This window comes from Stenella coeruleoalba (assembly GCF_951394435.1).
Source record: "Stenella coeruleoalba genome assembly, contig: scaffold_33, whole genome shotgun sequence".
In the NCBI taxonomy this organism is placed as follows: Eukaryota; Metazoa; Chordata; class Mammalia; order Artiodactyla; family Delphinidae; genus Stenella; species Stenella coeruleoalba.
The window spans coordinates 1,036,872-1,049,913 of NW_027646420.1; the positions used below are offsets into that span (position 1 = coordinate 1,036,872).

Here is a 13,042-nt window from a genome sequence, read left to right on the forward strand (position 1 = left end):
AAGAAAGGAGCTCAGGGGCTCTGTAATTCACAAACCTGCAGAGTTATAAATGACAGCTATCGTCCGAAAATAGACTGAAGTAAGGCTGCCAAGAGGACTTGAAAGCGGGGCAGAATTGCAGGATACCGATTTCAGGAGGTAGACTGGAATTGCATTGAAAGCGTAGGAAAAGAGGCAGAACGTCCACAATGATGCACTTGGCCAAAAAGGGCGTATGCGTTTTTTCCTGAATATATTCAGGAAAAAACGCATACGCCCTTTTTGGCCAACCAAGCAAGCTTGCAAAGGAAATCTGCACTACAATGAAGTCTCACTTCCCCCCGGTCAAAAGGGCCATCAGAATAAAGTGTAAAATCCAGAAAGGCAGGACAGGCCATGGAGAACTGGGAGCCTTGTTATGCTGATGGGCGGGATGTAAATTGCCAACAGACACTCGGGAGAAGTGTATGGTGTTTCCTGAAACATCTAAAAAACAAAGCAACAGAGCCTAGGGCACTTCCACTTATGGTCCTATAGCTTAGGGAAATTAATATCAAAAAGACACAGCAACCCCAAAATTTGGGACGGCTCTTTTTACAGGAATCTCTTCTACGGCACAAGTTAAATATCCCAGAGAGCAAATAATGGATAAAGAAGTTGCGGTACTTCTGTACAACAGAATACCACTCAGCAATGAAATCTATGTCACCAGGCCCGTACCAGCATAATGAGTGGATTGAGGCACGATGATTCTAAGTGAAATAAGTCACACAGAAAAAGAAACATCATAAGGTATCACTAATACACGGAATGTGAACTTGGCTACACATGAACTGAATTACAAAACAGAACAGGGTCTCAAGTTTAGAAAACCAACTTATGCCTGCTTAAGGGGGAAGGTGAGTTGGGGTGCTGCATAAAAGCAGAGTTTGAAATTAGCACAGATACCATTCCATAAGCCAAATATGTAATAGACAAGAGCTACCCCTTGCTCAACGAAATGGATTCAACAATGAGGTATCACCTCACACCTGGTAGAATAGGCATCATTGAAAATCTACAAACAAAATATGCTGGAAATGGTGTGGAGAAAAGGAACCCTCTTCCACTATTGTTGGGAATATAAATTGATACAGTCATTATGGAGAACAATATGGAATTTCTTAAGAAACTAACAATAGAATTACCATATGATACAGCAATCCCAGTACTGGACATATACCCAGACAAAACCATAAATCAAAAAGAGTCATTCACCGCAATGTTCATTGCATCACTATTTACAATATCGAGGTAATGGAAGCAACCTAAATGCCCACAGACAGACGAATGCATAAAGCTGTGGTACATATATAAAATGGAATATTACTAAGCCATGAAAAGGAATGAAATTGGGTCATTTGTAGAGACGTCAATGGATCTAGAGACTGTCATACAGAGTGAAGTAAGTCAGAAAGAGAAAAACAAATCTTGTATATTCATGCATATATGTGGAACCTAGAAAAACTGTACAGATTAACCATTTTGCAAGGCATAAATAGAGCAACAGATGTAGACAACAAACGTATGGACAACAAGGGGGGAAAGCTGTTGGGGGGTGGTGGTGGGAGGAGTTGAGAGACTGGGATTGGCATGTATACATTTATATGTATAAAATAGATAACCAATAAGAACCTGCTGTATAAAAATATAAAATAAAATTCAAAATTAAAAAGAAATAAAATTTAAAAAATAAAACAGAAAAAACAATTATTCCCTGCACATACATGTATTTATATGAATAAATTATTTCCATGCTTATATCTGTAAATACAAAAAAGAGGAATAAAATCTACCTTGAACCAAAAACGAAAAAGAGAAAAAAACACAGAACCCACCAGTTCCACAGAGGAAAACCGTATCAGGGCACTTGCTCCAGTTGTAAACAATTCTGAAGTTGGTCAGTGGTGGGGAATCGTCTCCCATTCAGCCAGCAGCCCCCACGCAACAAGCGTCCTCATTGCAAAGCTGGGGCACCGTGCCGAGGCATCTGTGAGTAAACGTGAGCTGAGCCCCAGGCCAGTTGCTGCTGAACTATTCCCACCCGTCCCAGGTAAAACACCTGAATATATACAAGGACTTGAAAGCCTAGAGGAAGGGCCATAGAGCCACACGAGTGACAGCATGCCGGCCGACTTGGTGCCTGCAGGCCAGCCAGGATGGTCCTGGCCCTGGGTGCTCTTCTGGAAGATTTCCATTTCCCTGCCTGAGATACCCGTCCTGTCCCTGCCCCCACTGCTTTTTTCCTTCCTCACCTCTGCCCAGGGAGAAATTCCAGCAGCAGGTATGGGTGACACATCCTCTTCTTTAGCAGGTGGCAGCCTGGCAACTGCTGCAGAAAGTCCAGCAGAGCCCCACTCACACTGGGCCACCCACAAAGCCGTGGCCTCTCACTCCCTCCCACCAGCCCAGCCCCGAGACTGCTGACAGGGCAGAGAAAATGGCGTCAGGCACGGCTGCAGGGGCTCTTGCTGCCTGGAGTGGTATTTATATTGATCTCAACCCAGGCACACCTGGGGAGGGCTGGCCGGCACGGTAAGGCTGCCCAGGTCAGCCAATCATCACCCCTCAGGGGCTCACAGTTGCAGAAAATGGAACTTGCTGAACCGGCCAGGTCCAAGGAACAGGTGTGGGCTCCTGAGAGTCAGGATAGACAAGGGGCTGCAGCTTTGGCTTGTTTTCTAATCATTTTATCTGGCCCATGAGTGGGAGACAACTTCAAGAAAACCCTCTCCTAATGAGAGGAACCCAGGAGTCAGGCAGAGGAGGGGTGGGTGGTGGTTGGAGACAGAGGCCTGGTGCCCCGGGTGCAGTGGAAGTCTCTGGAAGACCAGGTGGAGGGAGGCCTCATGGAGTGATGCCCAGGGTCACAGACCTGTCGCAGCTGCTGTTTGTTAGTTCAAGTCCTGCTCTGAGGTGCTCTGTGTCAGCTCTGAGCGACAGGTGAGCTGGGGGTGCTCTGCAATGAGGGCTATGTGCACGGTTCCTGTGTGCCCAGCCCTGCCACGGTACCTGCAAGGGTAGCTCTGTATCCTGGGAGGGGCCTGACCACGAGAGCCCCGTGGGCTGGGGTGGGGGTGGGGTACCTGCCCAGGTGAGCTCCATATTCTGGGATTGGTCTGACCACGAGAGCCCCATGGGCTGCTGGGGACCTGGTAAAGGATGTCAGGACAGTCAGTGAAGCCACCGAGGATATACCTCCAGTTGCTCCTAATTCCTACACCCTGCTGGTCATTCTACCAACCACCAGGACATGGTATTCTGTATTAGTCTTCAATGATGCCTTCTTTTGTATTCCATTAGTCCCAGAGTCACAAGAAATTTTGGCTTGTGAGTGGCAGGACTCAACATACAACTAAAACAATACTTCCGGGCCGTCTGGCCCCAAGGGTGCAAAAATTCCCACACCATCTTTGGGGAAAGCTTAGCTAAAGACCTAAAAGTTCTACCTCTGGAAAAGGAAACCCTCCTTCAATATGCAGACGACATTCTGATCACCAGCCCTACTAAGGAGGCCTCTGAACTACCAAGCCAATAAAGGATAGAAGTTGTCCAAGAAAAAGCTCAAATATCACAGACTGCGGTGACCTGCCTGGGCTTCATTCTCACAGAAGGTCAGAGAAGCCCATCCCAGGAAAGGGAAGAAACCATTTTCAGCCTTACCCCTTTCTAAAACTAGAAGACAGCTTAGGGGTTCCTGGGGAGGCCAGGGTTTGCTGCTTCTGGATCCCTAACTACAGTCTACTAGCTGGGCCTCTATATGAAACACTGAAAGGAAAAGATGATGATCCTTTTGAATAGAATCCAGAAGTGGCCTTTCAAGAATGGAAAGAGCAGTCAATTCAGACCCTTGCCCTGGAACTCCCTAATTTAGCTAAACCCTTTGATCTTTACAATCCCGGTGAAAGGTGAATCGCCATTGGAGAATTAGTGCAAAAACTGGGACCACTTGAAATGGAACAATGCAAGAATGCCATCCAGGTAGGATAAACTACGGTCACTAAGGGGCTTGGCCCACTGCCACATCTGGCCAAGATACTGGCGGTATCTAAAAACCTGGAAATCAGCAGCCCAAAAGGCCACCTCCCTCCTAAGGGAAAAGGACCCCACGTGGTGATCCTAACCACCAACCATGCCCTGAAGTTGCAGGGTTCGCTCCGTGGGCACACCGACCTCGAGTGAGGAGGCCCTCCAACTCCAACATCCAGAGAGATAACCGGGGGCAACAGGGCACCATGACGACTCATGTGAACATCACTTGACCTGGAGTTTCTCTCATAAAACAACAAGAGTGTGTCCCAAAAGAGTAGACTACTGCTTGCAGGACTTACTGCACCCAGAGGGGAGCTAATAATCTTGGCGGGGGAACAGTATACCACACTGTCACCATAGAAAAGCCTACAGACACCGTGATGATGGTGGCCAATAAGACCGGCTGGACTCCTGTTTACTTCAAAAGGCTGTTGACTCAGTAGCCATCATGGTCCTTGGTCACCACTGACCCTGGACTGTCTGGGAGTTGAGCGGGCAGGGCTCTGACACCTGGTGCTGTTTGTACGTTAATTCAGGGGCCTAACTGAAGAAAGCGCAGACTACTGGTCAGAGCATCTAGGCTGGCAGAGACGGTCAGCCTAAGGTGGCCGAACAAATGTGGGGCGGGGTGAAACCGGCCCCCACAGCGTCTCTGCACATCTCTTTCCTGGACCCTTAAAGGTCATTAGAATCTATAACACTTCCAATGCTGGTGCTCAGGTGGACGAGCAGGGAGGCAGGGGTCCTGGGGACAATCAACGTCACCGGGAGGCTGCTGGGGAGAAGCTCTGACCCTCGCCCCAGGGTATGAGGGCTCCCAACTCAGCACTCAGCAGTTACAGAAGAAGGGTCTGCACCCTCAGCACTCCAAGAATGAGGAACGGGACAAAAGGCAGAGGAGGGGTTTGTCCCCAGCAAAGCCCATTAAAAATCCCTGGGAGATAAAAATAGAATCTGGGCAATAAAGTCAAGTCTAACCTTTTTTATCCTTTGTGCTTTGTCTAATTTCACGTGCTCCTAGGGTCCCGCATGCAGAGGTTCCACACCCGGCACTTCAGACCAGATTTCCTAGTGCAGAATGGCTGGGTCGACACCTCAGCTCCTGGGGCCCAGTGCAGACTCCACGATATAGAGCCTGAGCTACAGCCAACCCGGCCCTCGAGAGCTCCGCCGCCTCCCTCCCTCCCACTGACTCTGACATGATCTCTACACAGCAGCCCAGCCCACAGCCCACGGGGTAGTGCATGCTCTCACCTCTCCATTCTCTGATCAAAATATAAAGTTTCCTTTGCTTGTGAACCAAACTCAGTCTCGATCTGTTGGCCCCAATGACACTGGGCAGGGGGACACTTGTTGGGGTCCACTCTGGAGGATCAGTAACAGAAATTGAGACTATTGTAACCTCAATGAACAGATGTGTGAGCCAAACTGTAGTTAACATAGAACAGTGTATAAGGCTCGGGTAAAATAAGATGTTTTTAACACTTCCATTTGATATTTCCATCACTTTTTATAAGCAAGTTCAGTGAAAAGGTTTGTCTTATTTGTCAGGTCAATATTAGAGAAACGAAGTGATTTCTTTCCAAGGATGTACAGCTAATAATCTTGGTTAAACCTTCAATCTTGTTTTAAATGCTTTTCCATTGAAAATGATACCTCTCTTTCAGCTCCCCCATTTCTGAGAAGTATAAAATCTTATAATTTATTATTACCAAAGGGGAAAGGTGGGAGGAGGGATAAATTAACAGTTTGGAATGAACACATACACACTGCTATGTATAAAATAGATCATCAACAAGGAACTACTGTATAGCACAGGGAACTACACTCAACATTTTGCAATAACCTATAAGGGGAAATAATCTGAAAAAGAATAGATATTTTTATTGACATCATCTATCAATGACAGTTAAAGTGTAGCCTAAGGGAAGCTGGTGGTGAGTGCTTCTGACCCTGAAGACTTCAATCATCTAAAGTTTGGACTCTGCCTACTTCCCAAGGCCCTTAATGAACATATGTGTAGCCGTAGCTTAAAAACTTCCCCAGTTTGGGTTTCGGGGAGACACTGATTTTGAAAAAGCCCTGGTGTTCTCCTTACATGAATGGGACTCTTCCTACTGCTAAAACATGTCTGTCACACTCAGAGGATGGTATACCATCTGATCGGGAAGAGTTTGGAAAAGGCATCTTATCTCCTCATCTCCTGGTGCTCGGGTTCACCCCTCCAGCGTCTTTACTAACAGTCTCCCCACTTGGAGATGTCAGCACTGTCAACATCCTGTTGCGTACAGTTTGGAATTTGTCCAGAGGATGAAACGGAAGGATGAGGAACAATGAGAGACAAGTCCTAGGTGTTCAGACAGGCACATGTCACTCTAATTTCCAATCAGGAAGACGAATTGACCAAAGGCTAGGGTTGCCCATGGAAACAGTATAGGGCTTGAGGAAATCCCGCTGCTTTGTGGCCAGTTCCCATAAACACGAGTTGAACAATGGAACTCAGGGGCAGTAAAATTCACAAAACTGCAGAGTTGAAAATATCCATCACTGAAAAATGTCTTGAGGAAAGTCAGAGAAAAGGATTTGTAAGCAAGGGAGAATGGCAGGAAAGGGATTTGAGGAGGTAGAAAGGACTCGCCATTAAGCACAAGAAAAGGAGCTGAACATTGCCAACATTGCAGTTGGCCAAAAAGGGTGTATGCGTTCTTTTCTGTATATATTCAAGAAAAGGGCATACACTTTTTTAGCCAACCAAACAGGTGGGCACTGGAAGTCAATACTACAAAAGATATCACTTCGCATCAGTCAGAAGAGCCATCCTCATAAAGCGTAAACAACAGAAATGCAGGACAGGGCAACGAGAAGAGGGAGCCCTGTGAGACTTATAGTGGAAATGTATATTGCCAACGGCCATTCTGGAGAAGTGTATTGTGTTTACTAAAGCATCTAAAAAATGAGCTACAGAGCATAGGGCACTTGCACTCATGGGCGTATATCTTGGGAAAAACAAAAATCGAGAGGACACAGGCACCCCAATGTTTACCCCCTCTCTGTTTAAAAGATCCTCGACTAGGATATAACTTAAATGTCTCTGGAGGGAAAAAATGGATAGAGATGTGGTACTTAGGTAGAGTGGAATATTATTCAGCCTGGAAATCAATGAAATATGGCCAGTTGTAACAACTCCGGAGGAGTTACGTATGATCATTCTAAGTGACAGAATTCAAAAAGAAAAAGACACATATCATAAGATATCACTTAAAGGTGGAATCCAAAATGGCTACACATGAAATAAATTACAAAACAAAAACATAGTCAAATATGTAGAAAACACGCATAAGGCTGCTAAACGGGAAAGGTGGGGAGGGGTGAGGCATCATCCAGGAGGTTGAAATTAGCAAAGATACCATTCCAAATACCAAACTGATAATCAACAAGGCCTACACGGTAGCTAAAAGAACTGCACTCAGCACACTCAAGTCACCGGAAAAGAATATATACGACTGGTAAGAATCTGAAAAAGAATTTATTGATGTCTCTCTGTACGTGAATCAAGTGGATGTACAGCAGCAAGAAACAGAGCTTTGAAAATCAGCTGTAACCAATATAGTAATAAATTGAAAAAAATAAACGACAGAGAGACAGAGAAAACCTCTTACAACTTTTCCTCAGGGATGGTGATGCAACATGGATTGAACACATCTAGACCCACAGCAGGATGAGACATAAGGCTGGAAACTGTTTGCGCTAAGAGAAATGTGAGGTTGGGTGAGGAAATACACACCCTTTAAAGTAATACTACCTGGTACCCATTCAATGGGTCCCAAATCTGCAGGTTCAAGGGATCTTCCTACAGCTAAAACATGCATGGAAAACCCAGAGGACTGTACACCATGTGATCGGGAGATGTGTCTAAAATGCACCTCATTTATCCTCTCCTGGTGCTCCTGTTCACCATTCCAGCCACGCTACTTAGACTCTCCCCACTTGGAGAATCAGCACATTTAAACTTCTGTTTCACACATTTTGCAAATTGTGAGGAGGATGAACGGGAAGAGGGGGAACCAATGAGAGAAGAGTTGTAGGGGTTTGGACGGGCACATATCACTCTAATTTCCCATTAAGAGTAAGAATTAAAGGAAGGCTCAGCCTGCCTCGCCGGAGCCAAAATAGGGCCTGAAGCAATCCTGCGGGTTTGAGGCCAGCTCACAAAAGAGCAACTTAAAAAATGGAGCTCAGGGTCACTGCAATTCACAAACCTGCAGAGTTATAAATGAAAACTAACGTCCAAAAATATGTTGAGGTAAGGCAAAGAAGAGGATCTGAATGCAAGACAGAATTGCAAGAAACAGATTTCAAGAGATAGATTGGACTCGTCTTTAATGCACATGAAAAGCGGCAGAATTTCGACAATGATGCAGTTGGCCCAAAAGGGCGTATGCGTTTTTTCCTGATTATATCCAGGAAAAAACGCATACGCACTTTATGGGCAACGAAGCAAGCAAGCAATGCAAATGTGCACAACAAAGAAGTCTCACTTCCCACCGGTCAAAAGGGCCATCCTAAAAAATTGTAAAAACCAGAAATGCAGGACAGGCCATGGAGAACAGGGAGCCTTTATACGCTGATGGGCAGTGTGTGAACTGCCGAGAGCCACTCTGGAGAAGTGTATGGTGGTTCCTAAATCATCTAAAAAACAGAGCTACAGAGCATAGGACACTTCCAATCATGGGAGTACATCTAGGGAAGTCTAAAAATCAACAAGACACAAGCACACCACAGTTTAGGGCTACTCTGTTTACAAGAACCTCAACTTCAGTACACCTTAAATATCCCAGGAAAGAGAACAATGGATAAAGAAGATGTGGTACTTATGTACAATGGAATATCTCTTCACCATGAAATCAATGTAATAAGGCTAGTAGAAGGATAAAGAGTGGATTTAGGTCCGATAATACTACTTGAAATAAGTCAAACAGAAAAAGAAACATATCATAAGATATCACTTATAGAGGGAGGGTAAATATGGCTGCACAAGAAATGAATTACAGAACAGAACAGTGTCTCACATTTAGAAAACACACTTATGTCAGCTTAAGGGGAAAGGAGAGGTGGGGTGATGCATAAAACCAGAGTTTGAAATTAGCACAGATACCGTTCAATAAACCAAATAGGTATTAGACAAGATCTACACCTTGCTCAATGAACAGGCCTCAACACACCCTATACACCGCAGAGAAATATATCTGAGGAATAAGAATCTTAAAACCCATGTATTGATATATCTCCATAAGGGAATCAAGTGTGTGCAGAGTGGCACAAACACAGCAGTGAAAAGGAGCTAAACCCCATTATAGAAATAAATTTTAAAAACAAAACGCTGAAACAATGAAAGAGAGAAAAATTCTTACAAAATTCGCTCAGGGGCTGTGATGCAACCTGGATTGACCACATATAAACCCACAGCTGGATAAGACATAAGGCTGGACACTTGGGGCTGACAGGATTGGTGAGCTTTGGTGAGCAACTGCCGAAAGTTTAATGCAATACTTCATGCTACTCAGTCCAAGGGTCCCAACACTCCAGGTTGAAGGGAATCTTCCTACAGCTAAACCATGCTTGGGAAACCCAGCGACTGGTATACCATATGATCGGGAAAGGTTTCTAAAACGCACCTCATTTTTCCTCTCCTGGGGCTCCGGATCGACATTCCAGCCGCTTTACTAACAACATCCCCACATGGAGTCAATGCCTTTAAGTTCTGGTATCGCACAGTCTGCAGTTAGTGCAGAGGATGAATGGGAATAGGGGGAACCAGTGAGAAACTAGCTGTAGCGGTTTCAATGGGCACATGTCACTCTAATATCACATCAGTAAGAAGAATTAACCAAAGGCACAGCAAGGTGCCCCAGAAGAAAAATAGGGCTTCAAGGAATCCTGTGGTTATGGGGCAAGACCACAAAAATAAGAGCTAAAAAATGGAGCTAAGGGCCACTGCAATTCAAAAACCTGCAGAGTTATAAAGGCCAACTATTTTTAAAAAATATATTGAGGTAAGGCTATGAAGAGGCATTGAAAGCAAGGCAGAATTGCAGGAAACCGATTTCAGGAGGTAGACTGGAATTGCATTGAAAGCATATGAAGAGAGTCAGAAACTCGACAATGATGCACTTGGCCAAAAAGGGCGTATGCGTTTTTTCCTGAATATATTCAGGAAAAAACGCATACGCACTTTTTGGCCAACCAAGCAAGCTTGCAAAGGAAATCTGCACTACAATGAAGTCTCACTTCCACCCGGTCAAAAGGGCCATCTGAAAAAAGTGTAAAATCCATAAAGGCATGACAGGCCATGGAGAACTGGGAGCCTTCTTATGCTGATGGGCGGGATGTAAATTGCCAACAGCCACTCTGGAGAAGTGTATGGTGTTTCCTGAAACATCTAAAAAACAAAGCAACAGAGCCTAGGGCACTTCCACTTATGGTCCTATAGCTTAGGGAAATTAAAATCAAAAAGACACAGCCACCCCAAAGTTTGGGACGGCTCTGTTTACAACAACCTCGTTTACGGTACAAGTTCAATATCGCAGAAAGTGAAAAATGGATAAAGAACTTGTGGTACTTACGTACAATGCAATATCACTCAGCAATGAAATCTATGTCATCAGGCCCGTAGCAGCATAATGAGTGGATTCAGGTATGATGATTCGAACTGAAATAAGTCACACAGAAAAGAAACATCATAAGGTATCACTAATACACAGAATGTGAACTTGGCTACACATGAACTGAATTACAAAACAGAACAGTGTCTCAAGTTTAGAAAACCAACTTACGCTTCCTTAAGGGGGAAGGTGAGTTGGGGTGCTGCATAAAACCAGAGATTGAAATGAGCACAGATAAAGTTCCTTAAGCCAAATATGGAATAGACAAGAGCTACTCCTTGCTCAACGAAATGGACTCAAAACCCCATATTAAACGCCTAAGAATGTACCTGACTAGTAAGTATCTTAAAACCTATGGATTGCTATGTCTCCGAAAGAGAATCAAGCGTGTGTACAGGGACATAAACGCAGCAGTGATAGGATTGGAGAGGTTCGGTGAGCAAATGAAGACCCTTTGAAGTCATATTGCATGGTACCCATTCCACGGGTCTCAACTCTCCAGGTTTAAGGTATTCTTCCTTCAGCTAAAACATGCATGTGGAACCCAGAGTATGATCAACCATGTCAACTGGAGACGTGTTCAAATATGTCTCAGTTTTCCTCCCCTGGTACTCGGGTGCAACATTCCAGACCCTTTACTAACACTCTCCCAACTTGGAGAGTCAGTGCCTTTAACCTCCTGTTTGGCCCAGTTTGCAATTTCTGCGGAAGATGAACAGGAATAGGGAGAACCAATGAGAGAGTAGCTGGAGGTGTCTGGACGGGCAAATTTAACTCTCATTTCCCACCAGGAAGAGGAAATAACCAAAGGCTCAGCGTGCCGTGCCGGAACCAGATTAGGGCCTGAAGCCATCCTGCGGTGTTGCGGCCAGCTCAAAAGAAAGCGAGTTGAAGAAATGAGCTCAGGGTCTCTGTAATTCACAAACCTGCAGAGTTATAAATGACAGCTATCGTCCAAAAATAGACTGAAGTAAGGCTGCCAAGAGGACTTGAAAGCGGGGCAGAATTGCAGGATACCGATTTCAGGAGGTAGACTGGAATTGCATTGAAAGCGTAGGAAAAGAGGTAGAACGTCCACAATGATGCACTTTGCCATAAGGGCATATGCGTTTTTTCCTGAATATATTCAGGAAAAAACGCATACGCCCTTTTTGGCCAACCAAGCAAGCTTGCAAAGGAAATCTGCACTACAATGAAGTCTCACTTCCCCCCCGGTCAAAAGGGCCATCAGAATAAAGTGTAAAATCCAGAAAGGCAGGACAGGCCATGGAGAACTGGGAGCCTTGTTATGCTGATGGGCGGGATGTAAGTTGCCAACAGACACTGGGGAGAAGTGTATGGTGTTTCCTGAAACATCTAAAAAACAAAGCAACAGAACCTAGGGCACTTCCACTTATGGTCCTATAGCTTAGGGAAATTAATATCAAAAAGACACAGCAACCCCAAAATTTGGGACGGCTCTTTTTACAGGAATCTCTTCTCCGGCACAAGTTAAATATCCCAGAGAGCAAATAATGGATAAAGAAGTTGCGGTACTTCTGTACAACAGAATACCACTCAGCAATGAAATCTATGTCACCAGGCCCGTACCAGCATAATGAGTGGATTGAGGCACGATGATTCTAAGTGAAATAAGTCACACAGAAAAAGAAACATCATAAGGTATCACTAATACACGGAATGTGAACTTGGCTACACATGAACTGAATTACAAAACAGAACAGGGTCTCAAGTTTAGAAAACCAACTTATGCCTGCTTAAGGGGGAAGGTGAGTTGGGGTGCTGCATAAAAGCAGAGTTTGAAATTAGCACAGATACCGTTCCATAAGCCAAATATGTAATAGACAAGACCTACCCCTTGCTCAACGAAATGGATTCAACAATGAGGTATCACCTCACACCTGGTAGAATAGGCATCATTGAAAATCTACAAACAAAAAATGCTGGAAAGGGTGTGGAGAAAAGGAACCCTCTTCCACTATTGTTGGGAATATAAATTGATACAGTCATTATGGAGAACAATATGGAATTTCTTAAGAAACTAACAATAGAATTACCATATGATACAGCAATCCCAGTACTGGACATATACCCAGAAAAAACCATAAATCAAAAAGAGTCATTCACCGCAATGTTCATTGCATCACTATTTACAATATCGAGGTAATGGAAGCAACCTAAATGCCCACAGACAGACGAATGCATAAAGCTGTGGTACATATATAAAATGGAATATTACTAAGCCATGAAAAGGAATGAAATTGGGTCATTTGTAGAGACGTCGATGGATCTAGAGACTGTCATACAGAGTGAAGTAAGTCAGAAGGAGA

At 44.5% G+C, this 13,042-nt stretch overlaps 2 long non-coding RNA genes across 6 annotated transcripts in view; both read right to left on the reverse strand.

Annotated features, from left to right (window-relative positions):
* LOC307181120 overlaps nt 1-13,042 on the reverse strand; it is a 977,962-nt gene that overhangs the window by 818,223 nt on the left and 146,697 nt on the right. The window lies entirely within an intron of this gene.
* Nucleotides 1,872-10,717, reverse strand: LOC307181123. The gene is made up of 3 exons (XR_013825923.1): nt 10,674-10,717; nt 5,305-5,415; nt 1,872-2,008 (listed from the first exon to the last, which is right to left on the reverse strand). It is a non-coding gene; the product is annotated as an uncharacterized lncRNA (long non-coding RNA).